Below are 19,865 nucleotides of genomic sequence, written 5' to 3'. Positions count from 1 at the left end.
TTGTAATGTTGTACTATAGTTTTGCAAGAGGTTACCACGGGGGGAAGCTGGATATAAAGCATACATAGGATCTCTGTATTATTTAACAACTGCCATGTAAATCCACAATTATCTCAAAAACTTTTTTTAATCTTAAAAAAAAAGATAAATTAGAATTTGAATTTTAGGGGTGCCTGTGTGGGTCAGTCAGTAATGTGTCTGACTCTTGGTTTCAGCTCAGGTCATGATTTCATGGTTCGTGAGTTCGAACCCCACATAAGGCTGGGCCTGGGATTCTCTTTCTCTCTCTCTGCCCCTCCCCTCTCTTTCTCTCTCAATAAGTAAGTAAACTTAAAAAAATTTTTTTAAAGAAAGAACCAAAAGTTAGAACATTAAAAAAAAAATTTGAATTTTAAATTTCTATACAGTAAAGGACATCATAAAGAAAGTTAGAAGGACCAACCCCAGCCTGGGAGAGAGCTTTTCCAATGCATATGATGGCTAAAGGATCTCCATCAAAATACATCAAGTGCCCTAAAACAATAAAAATTGGTTGAAGGCAAAAGAAGTAAACTCACAGAAAAAACCTAAATAGCAGTCAACATACAAAAAGATGGTTCAACCTCACTAATAATCAGGGGGGAAAAAGTTAAAGCAACATGAAAAACCATTCCATGTCAATGCGAATGGGTGAAAATGTTCAAATGTTGTATCATGGAGGGGATGAAACAGAGAACACACCACACAGCTGGGCCCTTCCACTCCTAGACATACACCCTGAGGAATATACAGGCAGAGATACATGTATGCACACATACATACAGAGACAGAGTGAACACTGAAATGCTAGAAACAATGCCAACGTCCATCAACTGAGAAAGCATCAACAGGCACTTCACGCCATGGGAACTCAGTAGGACAATTAAAATGAACTAAAATTTAAGAAACAAAATTGATAAACCTCAAAAAATGTTTAGCAGAAAATGCCCATTGCATAAGATGTAAATACTATTTATGCAAAATGTTTATATATAGTTTATACATTCATATGTTTGTAATAAATAAAATCATGCACATGATCTTCAGGGCCAAGTTCAGAATCATGGTCACTCTAGAAAGAGAGGGCTAAGGGAAAAGGAGGGATTTACAAGGGTCTCCAAATTGATAACTGCTTTCCTTCCTAAAATAGGACCTTACAAAAAATACAACAAAGAGACACATGGCGGCTCAGTCAGTCAAGCACCCGACTTCGGCTCAGGTCATGATCATGATCAGTTCATGAATTTGAGCGAGCCTGCTTTGGATCCTCAGTCTCTCTCTCTGCCCCTCCCCCACTTGCGCACATTCTCTCTCTCTCAAAAATAAACATTAAAAAAAATACAATAGAACATTAAGGTATAAAAAAAAAGCTCAGTGGCAGATATACTCAGGTTATGTGTAATGTTGATCTACGTTCTCTGCTAAGGACTTGAAAACATGTGAAGGTAAAGGTCTTGGCTCTTACCATCATTTCAAACTAATAAAAATTCTAAAACAGTAGAGCAGCACTACAAGAGAGCAGCAAACAACAGAGCAAACAATAGAGCAGCACTCCTGCTCCATTTCACCTCTCTGTGTCTTCTTCACCACCTTCTCAGGACTGAAAAGCCCTGTCCTCATTCATGTGTCTGGCATATTCTGAACAGCATCCAGATTGCAGCCCCTGGGGCTACTGCCCTGTCCCAACCTCATCACTGTCCACCTCTACCTCCCGGTGTACATGTCACTCAGGTTTACATATTCCTAGTTTCTAAGACAGCACTTGTTTCCTCAAGGATCAGAAAAACACATAGAGCTGCTCTGCAAAGGTATGAAAAAGGATTTGAAATTCACCTACCTTAGAAAATTAATGAAGATGTTTTATGATTTGGCATGATCCCACACTCTCATCAGTGCTAGATAAATAACAGATATAACACTGTCCTCCTTCCTGTTTCCACTACCTTGTTCTATCCCAAGGCCACAGGTGACCAGGCAGCTCTCATGGGATTTCAGACCCATTCCTCAATAGGGACTTCTCCTCCCAGCCACCACTAGATGGCTGGGTCACTTTTGCCCATTATAGACTTACCAACAGTGTTAAGTGCCACACTTCTTCAAGGGAACACCAAATGAGCAGGGACTTAGAAGCTGGGGCCCTGTGGGCATCGGCTCCAAAAACCACTTAACTCTCAGTGACTGCTGCAGGGTCCTCTACCAGGAAAGGCAAAGAAGGAACCACTCTTGACTCCTCGATACCCAGGTTCACCGTACTCTGGGTAAAGGTCTTCTACTCAGATCCCTATCAAGTGCCCCAAGTTAAAGGTTTGTCTTTGAACTCTTTTCTGTGTTTTTGTGTCTCCCAGTTTAACAGTCTGTGCCTTCATACCCCTTTTATAGCTTAGTTTATCACTTAACTTTTAAAAATGTCTGTCTTTTGTTTCATACTATTTTATTTTTTAATGTTTATTTATTTTTGAGAGAAAGAGACAGAGTGTGAATGGGGAAGGGGCAGACAGAGAGGGACACAGAATCCGAAGCAGGCTCCAGACTCTGAGCTGTCATCACAGAGCCCGACACAGGGCTCGATCCCACAGGCTGAGAGATCATGACCTGAGCTGAAGTCAGATGCCCAACCGACTAAGCCATCCAGGAGTCCCTGTTTTGTACTATTTTAAATTGTAATTTTGGAGTTTATTGTTGCATACTGCTTCTCTTAATGGCCTTTCCTTTATTACACATTTTAATTCTTATTGAGTAAATGGCTCAGCTTGACCAATACCCTACAAGACTGTAAGATGTGGAGGGGCAGGGACACATTTGTCACAGTCACTGACCCATGCTAATCACACATAGTTCCAGATACACACCTAATGAATGAATGGGGAGGCTACAAGAATGGTTTTTTTAGCTTCTTCCTATCTCTTTACTCTTTAATTTACTTATTTGTCTACTTCTTAGACCCAGTTGATCTTTTACTTTCCTAATCGGATTCTCCCTTTAAAAATTCTCAGCTTATTTGAAAACAGCAACAGAACGAGACACACCCTGTCCTACCCGGAACATAAGCTCAGTCTGCTATCTGCGGACACATGATGATGTGAAGTATCTGTTTCATGGGTATGACTAAGTGCCTCTGCATTTAGCAAGCAGACGATGTCCAGGGCACAACTCCAGAGGCTGTATGTTGGTTTTCCATGCTCTAGGGAGAAAAGATCTTTTTCAAACTTGGCAAAAAGCAGCCTTGTGTCTTTCTGATGCTGGATTCCTATAAGCAAGGGTCACATCTCCCCGTGCTAGGAACTTGGCAGGCTGCATCCAAACACCCAAACTAGGACATCCCACTGGAAGGTCTTTACATAGTCTCTTACTCACACACTTGGTCATTCAGAGATGGAGGCACTCCAGAGATCCTCCTCTTCATTTTTTTCAGGGAACAAGGCCCAAAGAGAGGTAACATTCAACCATGGTCACTCACACAGAGCCTGTGGCCAAAATATGGAGAAGGTGCTCTGGAACCAGAGAAAGACTACAGACAGAATCACCCAGTCTTCCTGATACAGCCACTCATTTTAATACTGCATATATGCACTCACATTATATCCTCTAGAACACAGGAAGTGCTCAGGGAAGCCCAAGAATATGTATGTCTCAGCTGAACTCACAACCTTCTGGCTAACAGAAGCTGCTCAAGATCTCCTACCAAAAAATGGGTAGTGGGTATGGGTAACTCATTCCTCTGTACCAGTACCCAGTGCAGTGTCTGCCACTAAGTCTGAGCTCAGTGCTGCCCTTGACCCCAGTGAAATACAACTCTGTGAAGAGGGACCTTCCCAGAGCTTAGTGGAAGCCCCTGCTCTCTGAACACATGCTCAACAGTCGTAACATACAGTGTGAAAAATGGGCATAGCTGCCAGGCAGTTCCATCCCTTAGTCCCAGACAATTCACCCTAGGAAGCAGAAAAACCTTAAAAGTGTTATAACCTGCAAAGCCTGGACACAGCATAGCCCTTTGGGACACTGCTATCCCAGAGCAGCCAATGAGTCTGCCCTCTCCCTCTTCTCTTGGCAAAGGTCTATCCTCCTGCCCACTAGCACCAGGGAAGAGAGCCCCATGGTACCCTAGGTACCTATCACACCCCTCCCTGGGCCAGGTGAACATTCAGCACCAAACAGCACCACAGAGCTTGTTATGGGGTAGATGAAGAATATCTGAGCAGGGGACCTCCACCAGGCTCCTGGGGCATGGGTCCCCAACAGCGAAAGGACAGGCTGAGGTAGGAAGCCCAGGGGGCCCCAGACCCTGCGACCCATTTCAGATAAGTGCCCTCACTCAGAGGAACCAAATCTAATTGGGGTTGGAGCTGGTAATCCTCTGCATCTGCCAATGGCCACACCAACACTTCCTTTCTCCAACCATGACCTTGGGGACTCTCCAGTGATGCGCAGAAATAAAAAGTCAAGTTTTCAGCAATGCCCAAGAGGTGTTATCTTTTGTATACCAAAATACATAATATCTGCCCTGGAGCCAGGTGTATTTCAAGTTTACCAAATCAATCAGCAGGAACACAACTAGGGAATCAAAAGCATTATACAGTGACAGGTGAGGACCCCAAGCTTCCAAGGACCGAGTTTAGCAGGAAAGAATCCTTCTGGCCCTTTCTGTCACTGATACTAACCCCTATCTATATATGACTAAAGCACATGCCTTGTGTGAGGGTGGGACAGGGAAGGACATACATCCATGAGGAACAAGCTCTTATGACCCTACTCTGTCCAGACAGTCTTGGTCCCTGGAAACTAGAATATTCCAATGGAAGCCCAGCTCCAGGAAAGAAGCAACTCTCTTCTGCTCAGGCTGCCTCCCCAGAGCTAATGAATGTCCCATGCACACAGGAAGCTCAGTCAGTAAATGCTTTCCACTCAGTAAACACGAGGAACAAATGAGTATGTGGCACCAACTCAATTCATAGTAAACTTAAATGTTTCCTCATATGCAGAAAAGCCCACAGAGAATGAAACTAAGATATCTTAACTAAAATTCTGAAAGAACAGCTCCCTAGTAGTTTCTGCTCTCTAAGAATGAAGGAAAAGTTGTGAGATTCAACCCATTATTAACCACACAAGATGAGTCTGATGCAGAGGCAGCCCACCCCACCACTCCCAGGAACCACCACTCTCAAATAGCTAGGTTACCTAAAAATAGTACTTAAACTCTCAAACTGCTTCTTTTCACCATAGTAATTAAAACATTCAAGGAGGGGTGCCTGGGTGCCTTAGTCGGTTGAGCATCCGACTCTTGATTTCGGCTCAGGTCATGATCCCAGGGTTGTGGGACCGAGCCCCACAATGCGCTCTGCACTGAGCATGAGGCCTGCTTAAGATTCTCTCAGGGTGCCTGGATGGCTCAGTCAGTTAAGCATGACTCAGGTCATGATCTTGTGGTTCACAGGTTTGAGCCCCACGTCAGGCTCTCTGCTGTCAGCGTGGAGCCTGCTTCAGATTTTCTGTCCCCCTCTCTCTCAGCCCCACCCCCATGGTTTCTCTCTCTCAAAATGAATAAACTTAAAAAAAAAAATTCTCTCTCTCTCTCTGCCCCTATCCTCCGCTCACACACTCTCCCAAATAAATAAATAAATAAATAATTTAAGGAAAATGAGACTTTCTTTTTAAACCAAACTGAGATAATAAAGTTCAAATGGTTTTGAAAAAGTCAAAAGCAAAAACCTAACTGAAACAACCACTTTAGGGTTCAGACACTCAGAAATTAAAATGTCAAATGTCAGTCTAACGTTAATATAAAAATTCTACAGGGTTAACTAGTTTAAAACTGCTCAAACTGAGGGGTGCCTGGGTGGCTCAGTCGGTTAAGCATCTGACTTCAGCTCAGGTCATGATCTCACGGTTAATGGGTTCGAGCTCTGCGTTGGGCTCTGTGCTGACAGCTGGGAGCCTGGAGCCTGGAGCCTGATTTGGATTCTGTGTCTCCTTCTTCCTCTACCCCTCCCCCACTCGTGCTCTGTCTCTGTCTCTGTCTCTCTCTCTCTCTCAAAATAAACATTAAAAAAAAAATTTTTTTTTTTAACTGCTCTGATGGCCAACAGGATGTACTTCACACAGTGGAAAACAATAGTGTGAAGTAATTGTTTATTTGGGATCCAAATACCAAAGACGGGCAGCTTTCTCTGCTTTCAGTTAAAAATGGGCCTTTTTCACTCCTTGGCACCAGATGAAGAAGGTGTTGAACCACGTCAGAAGATTCAAGGTGTCACCTCAAAAGCACTGACAGCTCCAGAAGCAGATGAGGACTCCTAAACATGAGGCAAGTTCCTGACTGACTTGTGCACTGCGGGAATATCACTAGACGTATGGGGGCAGCCCCAGAGAGACACCATCAAGGAGCTGGAGAACCCACCAAAGGAGTCTAGGGTTACACACACAGCAAGAGACTTAAAGTAAAAATATGTGGGAGAAAAAACTTACCATCTCTGAAAGGCAAACACTATACAATCATCTATCAGAAAAGCTGCTTCGACACTATTCTCACTTGGAAAACTCTTGCAAATTCTCACTTATCACAGATACCAAAAGTAAAGGGAGGTACAGGAAGGGCAATGGTTTCTGCTGATGGTGGTTTGGTTTTTTCAACAAAGGCAGGAAGGAAGCAAAGGTTTAATACCTGGGTACAAACTCACTCAGGTACAAACATGTCCTAGAGGAAGAGAAGAAGGACAAGGTTCAAAAATCCAGGGCTGCAGGCCATTTTCCACCGGACTGTGGTTTTTCATCTGGGTCAATTTTTCACATCTTCTGTGACAAAACTCACTGAGAAAACCGTTCATTCTACACTCTACTGACCTCAGTATGCCACTTGCTGTTAAACATTACTCACCATTGAACTTCACACTCAACAATGGTTAAGATGGTAAATCCTGTTAGATGTTTTTTATCACAATTAAAAAATACTTTAATGGGGCACCTGGGTGGCTCAGTCAGTTAAGCATCTGACTATTGATGTCGGCTCAGGTCATGATCTTATCATTTGTGGGATCAAGCCCCGCAATGGACTGCATGCTGAAAGCACGGCAGAGCCTGCTGGAGAGTCTCTTTCTCCCTCTCTCTCTACCCCTCCCCTGCTTGCATGTGTGCGTGCATGCTCTCTCTCTCTCAAAATAAATAAATAAAATTAAAAAAAAAAAAAAAGGCTTTAATGGGTCAGATGGTAAATTTTATGTATTTTTACAATTATAATCTTTTTTTAAAAAAACACATTATTCAGAGTCATACTAATTAGACTTCAGAAAAAACACTTATAAGGCTTAGGTCCCGTCTTAATCATTGATGCCCAGGTAGGGCACGGAAGACAGAAAAGGGTAAACTGATGGGGCGCCTGGATGGCTCTGTCAGTTGAGCGTCCGACTGCAGCTCAGGTCATGGCCTCGCAGTTTGTGAGTTTGAGCCCCACGTCGGGCTCTGTGCTGACAGCTCAGAGCCTGAAGCCTGCTTCAGATTCTGTGTCTCCCTCTTTCTGCCCCTCCCCAACTCATGCTCTGTCTCTCTCTCAAAAATAAGTAAATGTTTAAAATTTTTTTTAAAAAAAGAAAAGGGTAAACTGAGCCCAAAAACAAGGATCATCTGGCTGCAGCAGCTGGACTGGGAAGTGGAGAGTAAATGTGAGAGGAGGGCAGCCAGACTCAGCAATATCCAAGTGAGAATGAATTACCACATCCGCATACCCGTGTGGCATCCAAGAACCCAATTAAAGCAAATTACAATTATCTCAAGACAGCCCAACAATAATTACACTTCAGTGCATATTTACCGACTACCTACCCTGGGCTAGGTGTGAAGCTTCATTTGCTATGCATGCAGCCTTCCCAAATTTCATAGAAAAATATTCAATTAAGCTTTACATATATTACTAAGTCATAAAACACAAGAGCTAATAAAATTAAGTACTTATGTATTATAAATAGGCAAATTTACAAACACCAAGTAAGTGCTTACTGGAAACTAAAAAGTTTCCTTCTGTCTCCCCAAACTTCCCCTGGCTATCCAAACCCCTCCCCATCTCAGCACAAAGGTAGAGTGGAACTATGCTGTGAGGGCAGCTGGTCAATGTCTGTCCAGGTCAAAGCTGGATGCCGAGGGCTGCCCAGAGAGCAAAAGAGTCAGAAGGGGTCCACTGCTGGGGTCTCGGCAGCATGTCCTCTGCTGCCCTCTCTCACAGTAGATGCCTAGCACCAAGCAGGCACTCTGGCAGACATCAGAGCACAGGGAAATGGTTTCCATTAAATCCCTGAAATGACTCACAAAAGCAGTCATCACCTGATTTCACACTTTGAAGTTAAAAACTGAGTTTTCTGATTTTTTTCCCATTATACAAGATTACAAATAAGTGCCACAGCTCACAACTAATATGCTAATCTGACTTCATGAATTAAGTTGAGAGAAAGTATGCCTTCTGACCTCACTGGCTAATCAAACTCCAAAACAGAGGAGTGAGATGAAATACCAGAGTGGTCCCAGCCATCCCCAGCTCCCTACTCAGATCCCTCCTTACCACAGCCCTTGGCCCTGCCAACAGCCTCCTCACAATACAGGTGCCTAAGAGGGGTGTCCTCGCCCTGGTGAACGGGAGTTCTTGCACCCTTCCTGTAAGGTTGCCATAGCACCACGTGTTTAGGCAAATACTTCAAACTTCAGTGTTTAAAGTTGTGACCTGCTTTGGCTACATTCTTGTTTTGGGCCACATTCTAAGGCTCAACCATCAAGAATATTTCAACCATGCCAGAAACTGCCAGACCAACAAATCTTGTTTATAAAAGGACAAGACACAACTAGCACCCACTCCATTTGCTCAGGCTTTTTTGCTAGCTGGATTCCTTCCCTCCCACATATGGCTCTAATTGGCTTTTCTACCCACCTCGCCTTACAACAGCTACAAAATCTAAATCATTACAAACTTCGCTGGTAGGCTTTAGAGGTGTGCTTCTGAAGGCTACAGGAAAACGGCCAAAAGATGGCCTTGCAGACTCTTGGAACCCCTCCTCTGCAAAGCCAAGGCTACTCTCCCATCAGGCAGTGAGGCAAGGACAATGCCGAGCAGGACAGGGACGCCTGACACACTGACCTCACAATCAGGCTTGCCTAGAGGGGCACCAGCTCCCAGTAAACTGGTGAAGGCAAAACTGGGCCAGGCCTTGTGAGCACCTGCAATGCTAGTGTCTCCCAGAAGAGGATGCTTGGGTTGCTCCTCAAGGAGATTCAGAGAATCTAAATCTCCTTTCTCCTTAGACTTAGAGAAATGTGTCTAGTTCAGGCACCTCCACACCAGGTATGATGGAGAAAACCTGTTACTCCCAAGTGCTTGCCTCTTCCTCCGAGCTCCAGGTGATCCCCAGCTGGCATCTGTCACATTGAATTTATACCCAGGCTAGCACAATTAAAGAAATCCTTGAAGATGCCCTTGTCCTCACCTCCCGAGGTCTCTACCTCCTCTTTTTACAGACTCTGATCATTCCCTTAGCACAAAGGCAAAAGTGCACTTTCACTCAGTAGTCATTATTTGAAAATTAATTCCTGTATTTTAGAACCTAAGGATTAAAAATTGAAAGCAAAAAGGGATAAGGTAAGGACAAATGCCAGAGATCTCCCATCTTATCACAAAAGTGCAACTATAATTTACATATCCCCAAGGACTGGGGAGAAAGTGGCAACTACAAAGCACTTTTCAGTGGAGGCCAGAATCTCCTGAGGTATGAAAGGTGCTTTCTTCTTTCAGAGTTGGGATCTCCTTAATTTCCAAACTGGGCCATTATCAGGCACAGATGGATTCCTACAGCTCTGGAAGACAGAGATCCCACCAGCCCCAGCTTAATTTTTCAGATGTTTTACCTTTATTTCCCATGAATCTTCAACTGGCTTCACTTCTAAAGTGAACATCTACAGGGGTGCCTGGCTGGCTCAGATGGAAAAGCATGAGACTCTCAATCTTGGGGTCGTGAGTTGGAGGCCCCATGTTGGGCACAGAAATGACTGACTGACTAAATAAATAAATAAATAAATAGGGATGTCTGGGTGGCTCATGGCTCAGTCAGTTAAGCATCCAACTCTTGATCTCGGCTCGGGTCATGATCTCTCAGCTTGCTGAGTTCCAGCCCCCTGTTAGGCTCTCTCTCTCTGCCCCTCCCATGCTCACGCTCTCTCTCCCAAAATAAATAAACTTAATAAATAAATAAATATTTATAAAGTGAGCGCACAGGCACCCTACCCTTCCCAGGCTCTATGTAGTTATCTGGACTGGGAACTGACTACTTAAAAGGCCTCATTTGTAAGCAGAAAATTTATCTTCTATCTTCTCGTTGTACACCAGGCCAATGAATCTTGAATCAAAAGTTCTGTGGTCTTAAGAATAGACCTAATTGGGGCTCCTGGGTGGCTCAGTCAGCTAAGCATCCGACTTCAGCTCAGGTCACGATCTCGCAGTTCATGGGTTCGAGCCCCGCGTTGGGCTCTGTGCTGACGGCTCAGAGCTTGGAGCCTGTTTCAGATTCTGTGTCTTCCTCTCTCTTTGACCCACCCCGTTCATGCTCTAACTCTCTCTGTGTCAAAAATAAATAAACGTTAAAAAAAAAAAAAAAAAAAAGAATAGACCTAATTAAGAGTCAGGAACCTCCTCTTTGTATTTGTTTCATGCAGGGATCAAAAGGACACTGTCAAGGATTTCATGGCAACATAGCCCCACTACCTGGCTGGCCCTTCAAAGAGCCCTATGGGAACAGCCACTGCCCTACATACTCAGAATTTGCTTTGTCAGGAGAAAAACAAAACAAAACAAAAAACAAAAACAAAACAAACAAACAAAAAACACCTGCTTGGTCAGTAAGAGGAAAGACCAGGAAGGGTCACAGGCAAGAGAGTATGAGTAAACTAGACAGAGCTGTGATGCTATCTTCTCAGACTAAGCTGCCCTGCAGAGCCTGACTGTTTTTGGAGGGACAGGATTTGTCCCTCCACCTAGTTATCCCTTGATAAGATTTCTATATGGGGGAGTAGGAGATGCAGAGACAAAACAGCCAAAGCAGCAACCACAGGGAATAGTGAGAGTACCCTCCACACCCCTGCCAACCTGTTTGTCCTGAGGCAGTAAGACCAGCTGGCCTTGAGACATTTCTTACCTGGTTGAGAAAAAGACCACAAAAACCTTAGCCCGCTCTCTCTCTCTCTCTCTCTTGCTCTCTCTCTCTCTCTCTCTCTCTCTGTCAATCCCTCTGCAGGAACCCTCTGGATCTCACTGACTGTTACAAACCCAAGTAAATGTCCCACCCATCAACCTGCCCTTAGAACTGGAGAGGGAGCAAACAGAATGCCACAGGTTCCTTAGAGATGATTTTTACCCCAAGGGAGAGAGCAGCCCTCCAGTCCTCTGATAGCCTTAGATCATTAACTGCTATGTTCAACAAATGCTTACAGGAAAATCTACATTTCTTTGGGACAAAGAACTAAAAATATAGCAAATTCACCAGTTACATTTATTTATCTAGAGAGCTAGAGTTCTGTCTTTGTTTTATTTTTTTTTATAATAAAGCTCTCACAATCCACAGACACCTTGAAAAGCCACTCAAGCTCTCTACATGCACAAAGGCTAAGACACAGGAAGTCACACAGCATGCTCTTGACACCAAAGTTTCCACCTCTCAAACTCCAGGGGTTGGTAAAGCTGCAAATCAGAGCAGCAGCTTCTGGGACGGTCCACCCTATAAAGTAAACAACTATAGGTAATTCGCAGAAGGCTAATTTAATGTCTGCAAATCCATTTTTTAGATTACTTGCAATGCATCCAGGGATCTTGGCTATCATTTGCTTTTATAGACTACTAAGTATTGAATTTGTCACTGACATGGGGCCAAGGAAGTGACAAGGTTCAACCTCCATGACTCAATGAGCACCTCACACAGGACCAGTGTGCACCTGTCTGGTACTGTTACTTCCCCGTGACGCATGCCTTGCTAGAGGACTCCACAGCACTGAGTGCAGCACCTGGGGTACCAAGGCCTGCAAATGATCAGTGTGCAGCACTTATAAGCCTGGACACAGCAGGCTTTGGATGAGTTTTTAGTTTTTTGTTTGTAGTTTAGATTTAATTTTAAGTAATCTCTATACCCAACGTGGGGTTTGAACTCACGACTCTGAAATCAGGAGTCACACACTCCTCTGACTGAGCCAATCAGGTACCCCCCCCCCTTTTTTATAAGTAGGCTCCACACCCAATATGGAGCCCAACGCAGGGCCTGAACTCACAACTCTGAGATCAATACCTGAGCTGAGATTGAGTCGGACACTTCAACAACTGTGCCACCCAGGCACCCCTGGACACAGTAGGCTTTAAAAAAATCATTTCCAAAACATTCTTAGGAGAGTGAACATGTTCTAACTTCATCTACGCCTCAACAGGAAAGCAGTGGTCCTGCCCAACAGAACCTGTCCTCTGGGTATTGGGACAGGCAAGAGACCAGTAACTATCAGAGGTCCCAATACTCCAGAGAGTAGAACCACAGTGGGTGCAATGGAGCAACAGCAAATTTTTTGGCCGAACAGGGTTTTTTTTAACTTTTTAATAAATCTAAGTCTGTCTCAGAAACCTTGTTTTTAGGCAAATACAGAATGAAATAACACCAACAACAATCAACAGCATGGACGGATACAATTTGGGCAAATGGCAAATTGAATAATGATACTTGGTATTTGTTTTGCTCTCTAGATGAAAGACAACTGGATAAATATCACAGAAACAATACTGTTTGCTTCTGCAGTAATTACTTTTCCTTCTCCATAAGCACCTTGCTCTAATAAGAAAATACATGATACGAATTGTAGGTTCTTGATCATTTTTATTCAACAAATTTTGACCACCTACTTAGTATCAGATACTGTCCTACCTTCCCCCATCTGCTCTTTAATTCCAACTCCATTCCATTTGTGTTTCAATCTCTCCATAAATGAAGAACAATATAAAATGTAAATGCTTGCTCTTACTTAGAAGATTAAAGTCTCAAGAAAAAGTTATATGAGCCTCTCTTTTTTCCCAATAAACACTTGTCCCACTAGACTGAGTGTCCACTGGGGGCCAGATCAGGGCCTAATTTACCTGGGTCCTGAGCTCAGACTGGTTCACTGGGAAACAAACAGCAAGGCCTGGCCACGGTGGAGGAAAATGTAGGTCAGCACCAATCAAGGAAAGCCAAGGCCTCAGAGTATGGCCTCTATTTCCTAGACCACTCTCAGTCCTTCCAAGAAACCGGGAAGGACAGGGACAGGAGGATCCAGGCAGACACTTGCTTTTCGCTTGGCCTTCCCTGGGAGATGGGCTCACGGTTACCATCCAATGAGGTGAGTCAAGACCAAGCCTTCCAGTCAAGTTCAAAAATAGGTCAAAGACCTGAAAGAGTTTGCACTAGATCCTTACCTCCTTCCCACCTTCTGGGTCCCTCCTGCCTCACTTGTCATCTCTTCACGCTCCCCGCCACTGGCTTTGGCTAATGCCTTGTCCAAGATTCCTGGTTCATACCTGACCTCTGGTCCTCTGCTCTGGGCTCCCCTCCTCCACAAGCCAGGACACTGCATCACTGCCCAGTGCTGAGATGTCTACTGAACCTTCTGGTTCTCTCGTTATCTTCAGGACTGAGCTCCAAGTCGTCTTCTCCCAAGGACTGCTCTTCTTTCACATCCCCAGGAGTGCTTTTCCTCCTATCCAAGCATGTCCAATCTCTGCCACTCATTTAATGATGAGTACACTCCACAGCACATGCTCCTGAACACAGAGCCACGGGCGTTCTGACAGCACAAGTGTGCTCCACTTAACCTGGACCGCTTACACCCATGGCATGCCACCCAACCCTTCAATGAGACAGGTGTTCAACAAATACAAATCAATTTTACCTCAAATGTGGCATTACATCAAAGTTCATTCTTTCCCTTTGCTTTACCACTTCAAAAATAGCTGGACATTTCCAGTGTCAAGCATAAGACTTATTCAGGAAGAAGGGAGAAGACATCCCTTTTTGATGCACTGGCCACCCAAGGCCAACTGAAGCTGGCTTCCTCAGTGACCATCTTCCTCAGATGAGCTTTGGTACATCTAACAGGCAGGTTTATCAACACCTTCTCAATGCCCAGTTCCACCTCCATGAGACAGGCTAAGTTTCTTACTTCAACCAAGGATACAAGCTCTGCTAAGCTCTGGAGCAGTGGCTCTAGACCTTGGCTGCACACTTAAATCACCTGGCCAGGAGACTTAGAAAACTAATGCCTGGGTCCCACTCCAAAGATTCTTATGTCACTGACTAGGGGTATAGATTCCAACCTACTGTAAACCTTGCTCTAAAGACACAGCAGCTCTGAAATAGAACAGAGGATGTGGACTGTATGGCTTGGGGCCCAAACCACAAGATACTGAAGGAACTAGAAACTGCTGCATCTGAGGAAGAGGATGCAAAAACGTAGGAACTTACCCTCGACCCACCACATCTGAATAATCCTGATGAGGGCAAGGACTGCAGTACTGAAATTCTCACTGGGGCCTCAGACCTACAATTCCAGAACCTCTACAAGGTTTTTCCCACATGTCCTGGCCCCCTCACAAATCAATGCTGCTCAGAGGCAGTCCTAGTACCACAGTGAACACCCAGGAGTGATACTGGAGTTGTTCTCTCTCCAGTCTCCTTGACCCCAGTCTTCCTCTAGCTCTCAGAGGCTGCAGCAGTGTCTGGCTCCACTCTGATTCTGTGGCATGAGCCCAAGCCTTTGAACGGACGTCCAGGTGCTACCTAGGCTTGTTTTCTCATCAGTGAAATGGGGACCATGCTGTCACTGACTTGCCACGGTCAGGATGAACTGAGGGTGATACATCAGGTCTCAGCCCAGTGCCTGCACAGACGAAGCACTCTATAAAGACTGCCTCTTTTAATTACTATGGTTTACCCTGCACTCAACTCCTCAATAATGAGGAGTGTTGTGTTCTGGATGCTGCAACACCTGAAGACTGACACGTGACCCTGGATCCTCATAGCGACCCTACTGAACAGCTAATGTCTCCTTTGTGATATGAAAAAAATGGAAATCCACAGACAATAAGAGGCAAAGCCAGCACCCAAGGCCCAGTTCATCAGATTAACATGCCCAAGCCACAACTGCCATCACATGGCTCTGGTATTCCAGGCAGCTCATGACAGCTGCCCATGGATCAGGTCCACCCTCACTGCCTGGCACAAAAAGAAGTACTCATAAGTGTTCGCTTAGTGGAGTTTTTCCTAGCTTCCTCTCACCCTCCACCTCCTAGACCCCCAAATGTTACTTCCTCAGAAAACCTGCCAAACTCAGCCCTCATTAAATTCTCAGATTTGATTCACCCACATAGTCCAATGATGGCATAGGGACGACACAGGTCAAACCCATGTCTTCCCATGACACTTGTACCTGCCTGGGAGAGAATTATGTCAAAGACCACAGGAAACACAAGATACATGTGCTCTACCACTTCAAGAGACACTGCACCATCACTTCAGAGCTCTGACAACAGTCATGAGCACTGCCTGGGGAGCTGGATTTTAGGGTCCCTGGTATCGACACCCAGGTATATCCTTCCTCTTTAGAGATCAGTTCAATGGTTCTAACAATTTCCCTACCAATTAAGTAGTAATAAATTATTTTTGAGCAGAGAGGGCCTTCTCTCGTTGCTAAAGTCCATCTTACTCTTGTTCACTTACTCCACTTGTAACAAAAATCAAAAACTGGACATTCATGAAACTCTTTTATTCAACTGCAACATGATAAGTAACTGAGTATTAAATTAGTTTTAGAAGACTTTCCGTAAATAAAAAGATGTACCATGCATCTATATCTTGGTTTCAACTAAAAGGCACCAAGGCTTCTAGTGGAAAGGGTTGATATGAGGCTAGGGTAAGGAGGCTGGAACATCTTGTTGCATCAGCAAGTCAGAGAGTACTCAAACAATGATGGAGACATGTCAAAAGAACACAAGAGGGGCACCTAGGTGTCTCAGTCGGTTATGTATCCGACTTTGGCTCAGGTCACGATCTCACAGTTTGTGAGTTCGAGCCCTGCATCCAGCTCTGCTATCAGCGCAGGGCCTGCTTGGGATTCTCTGTCCCCCACTCTCTCTCTGCCCCTCCTCTGCTCTCTCATACATACATACATACATACATACATACATACATACATACATAAATAGAACATAAGAGCCAGCCTGAAGAAACTCCCGTAACCAAACCTGGGACAATCTGGACATCAAAATAAATAATGAAAAGAATCACAGTAAGTTACCCATATGAACTAATAAACCAAATAACCAATGAATAAATATATGGCGGGGGGGGGGGGGAGCTCTTCTAGAATAAATGACACCAATACAGAAGGAATGACCTTAGAAGCATCAATGGATCCTGAAAGTAGGAGGTCAAAGTCCAATGAAGAAGAGAATATCTACACAGTCTCAAAGTGTCCCACCATAAATTACTTATTAATGGCAAAGGGAAAAACAGCAACTTTACAGTAGAGAAAACTGCCAGGTACATCCTTAACCAGAGGTGATCATCAAAACAAGCTGTATCTCAAACCACAATGAGATACCACCTCACACTGGTCAGAATGGTTAAAATTATAAATAAAAAAAAAAAGGAAACCAATTTGACAATAAATTATATTAAAAAAAAAAGAATGGTTAAAATTAACAACACAGGAAACAACAGATGTTGGTAAGGATGTGGAGAAAGGGGAACTTTATTGCACTGTTGGCAGGAATGCAAACTGGCATAGCCACTCTGGAAAACAGTGTGGAGGTTCCTCAAATAATTAAAAATAGAACTACCCTACGACCCAAAAAAAACACTACCAGGAATTTATCCAAAGGATAAATACAAAAATGCTGATTCAAAGGGGCACATGCACCCCAATGTTTATAGCAGCACTATCAACAAAAGCCAAATTATGGAAAGAGCCCAGATGTCCAACAACCAATGAATGGATTAAGAAGATGTGGTATAGGGGTGTCTGAGTGGCTCAGTCGGTTGAGCGTCCGACTTCGGCTCAGGTCATAATCTCACGGCTCGTGAGTTCGAGCCCTGCATCAGGCTCTGTGCTGACAGCTCAGAGCCTAGAGCCTGCTTCATATTCTGGGTCTCCCTCTCCGCCCTCTCCTGCTCATGCTCTGTCTCTCAAAAATAAATAAACATTAAAAAAAAAATTAAAAAAAAAAAAAAAAGAAGATGCGGTATAGGGGCGCCCAAGTGGCTCAGTCCGAATTCGACTCAGGTCATGATCTCACAGTTTGTGGGTTCAAGACCCGTGTCAGCCTCTGTGCTGACAGCTCCAAGCCTGGAGCCTGCTCCAGATTCTTTGTCTCCCTCTTTCTCTGCCCCTCTCCCACTCACACTCTGTCTCTCTCAAAAATAAACATTAAAAAAATATTTTTTTAAAAAGAGGTTAGAGGGGCGCCTGGGTGGCTCAGTCGGTTAGGCGGCCGACTTCGGCTCACGTCATGATTTCACGGTCCGTGAGTTTGAGCCCCGCGTCGGGCTCTGTGCTGACAGCTCAGAGCCTGGAGCCTGTTTCAGATTCTGTGTCTCCCTCTGTCTGACCCTCCCCCATTCATGCTCTCTCTGTGTCTCAAAAATAAACGTTAAAAAAAAAAAAATTAAAAAAATAAAAAAATAAAAATAAATAAAAAGAGGTTAGAGTGGGAGAAAGCCAAAGCATAAGAGACTCTTAAAAACTGAGAACAAACTGAAGGTTGATGGGGGGTGGGTGATGGGTATTGAGGAGGGCACCTTTTGGGATGAGCACTGGGTGTTGTATGGAAACCAATTTGACAATAAATTTCATATATTGAAAAAACAATTTTTTTTAAAGATGTGTATATATATATATGCAATGGAATACTACTTGGAGATGAAAAAGAATGAAATCTTGCCATCTGCAACAATATGGATGGAACTGGAGAATATTATGCTAAGCAAAATAAGTAAGTCAGAGAAAGACAGATGTCATATGATTTCACTCATATGTGGAATTTGAGAAACTTAAAGATGAACATAGGGGAAGGGAAGAAAAATAAGATAACAGAGAGGGAGGCAAACCATAAGAGACTCTTAAATACAGAGAACAAACTGAGGGTTGATGGGGGTAGGTTAAATGGGTGATAGATACTAAGGAGGGCACCTTTTGGGATGAGCACTGGGTGTTATATGTAAGTGATGAATCACTGGGTTCTACTCCTAAAGCCAAGACTACACTGCATTTTAACTAACTTGAGAATCTAAAAAAAAAAAAAAAAAAAAAACCAAAAAAAACAAGCTGCATCTCATACCTACTCATATGGGACAATCAAAGGTACTACTAAAACAACTTTGGAAATCTGAATATAGACTATAAAATAGGTACACCAATGTTAAATGTCCTAATTTTTTTTTAATCTTTTTTAGGTTTATTTATTTATTTATTTATTTAGAAAGAGGCAGAGAGAGACAGAGAAAGAGAGAACAAAGCAAGTGAGGGGCAGAGAGAGAGGGAGAGATAGAATCCCAAGCAGGTTCTATGCCATCAGAGCCCAAAACAGGGCTTGAACTCACAAACCATGAGATCATGACCTGAGCCAAGATCAAGAGTTGGGTGTTTAACCAAATGAGTCATCCAGGCGCCCCTTAAATGTCCTGATTTTTTCTTAATGTCTATCTATTTTTGAGTGAGTGAGAGTGAGAGAGAGAGGGGGAGAGAGAGAGAGAGAGAGAGAGAGGGAGCATGAGCAAGGGAGGGGCTGAGAGAGGGAGACACAGAATCAGAAGCAGGCTTCAGACTCTGAGCTGTCAGCACAGAGCCCAAACCAGGGCTCGAACTCACAAGTCAGGAGATCATGACCCAAGCTGAAGTCAGACATGTAACCGACTGAACCATTCAGGTGCCCCTTACATGTGCTGATTTTGACAGATGATCTGTAGTAAGAGAATGTCCTTATTCTTAGGAAATACATAATTAAGAATTTCGGAGTGGGGCACCTGGGTGGCTCAGTCGGTTAAGCATCCGACTTTGGCTCAGGTCATGATCTCACAGTTTATGAGTTTGAGCCCTGCATCGGACTCTGTGCTGACAGTTCAGAGCCTGAAGCCTGTTTCGGATTCTGTGCCTCCTTCTATCTCTGCTCCTCCCCCACTTGTGCTCTCTGTCCCTCTCTGTCTCTCAAAAGTAAATAAATGTAAAAAAAGTAAAATAAAAAAATAAATTTCGGAGTAAAAAAAGAATTTTGGAATAAAGGGATGTGACGTTTGCCAATCATACAAATGGTTCAGGAAAAAAATGTATAGATAGAAAATGGAGGGAACAACAATAAAGCTAACAAGGCAAAATATAAACAAATGGCGATTCAAAGGAAAGCGTTTTTAGGTGTTCCTAATACTATTCTTGCAATTTTTCTGTAAGTCTGAAATTATACCAAAATTTGAAAGTTAGGGGTACCTGGCTGGCTCACATCCAAAGAACATACGACTCGTGATCTCAGGGTTGTGAGCTCGAGTCCCATGCTGGATGTAGAGACTTAACTAAATAAACAAACGTACATACATACGTACATACATAAATATTACAGAAATATATGCTATGCCACGTGAAATGGATAGACAATAAGTGGTAAGAAAAAGGAATGTGGTGCATGTTCCACCTCCCCTCTCAAGACTTCAGTTCTTCCCTGGCAAAGCAGCAATATTCACCAACAGTTGTGGTGCAGAAGAGGTGCAGAAGTCTGCAGATGAGCTCTATAAACTGTGACAACCTATGAAACCCTAACCCCACCACTTACT

The 19,865-nt window shown here is 43.7% G+C and overlaps 1 protein-coding gene across 4 annotated transcripts in view; it reads right to left on the bottom strand.

The window, feature by feature from the left end:
• The window catches only part of DAG1 (dystroglycan 1), a 70,512-nt gene that overhangs the window by 27,488 nt on the left and 23,159 nt on the right, over positions 1-19,865 (bottom strand). The gene's annotated exons all lie outside the window — the stretch shown is intronic.

This window comes from Herpailurus yagouaroundi, unplaced genomic scaffold (assembly GCF_014898765.1).
Source record: "Herpailurus yagouaroundi ecotype Mexico unplaced genomic scaffold, PumYag 193, whole genome shotgun sequence".
In the NCBI taxonomy this organism is placed as follows: Eukaryota; Metazoa; Chordata; class Mammalia; order Carnivora; family Felidae; genus Herpailurus; species Herpailurus yagouaroundi.
Note: the sequence above shows the minus strand (reverse complement) of the source record. Positions and strands in the feature narration are given on the sequence as shown.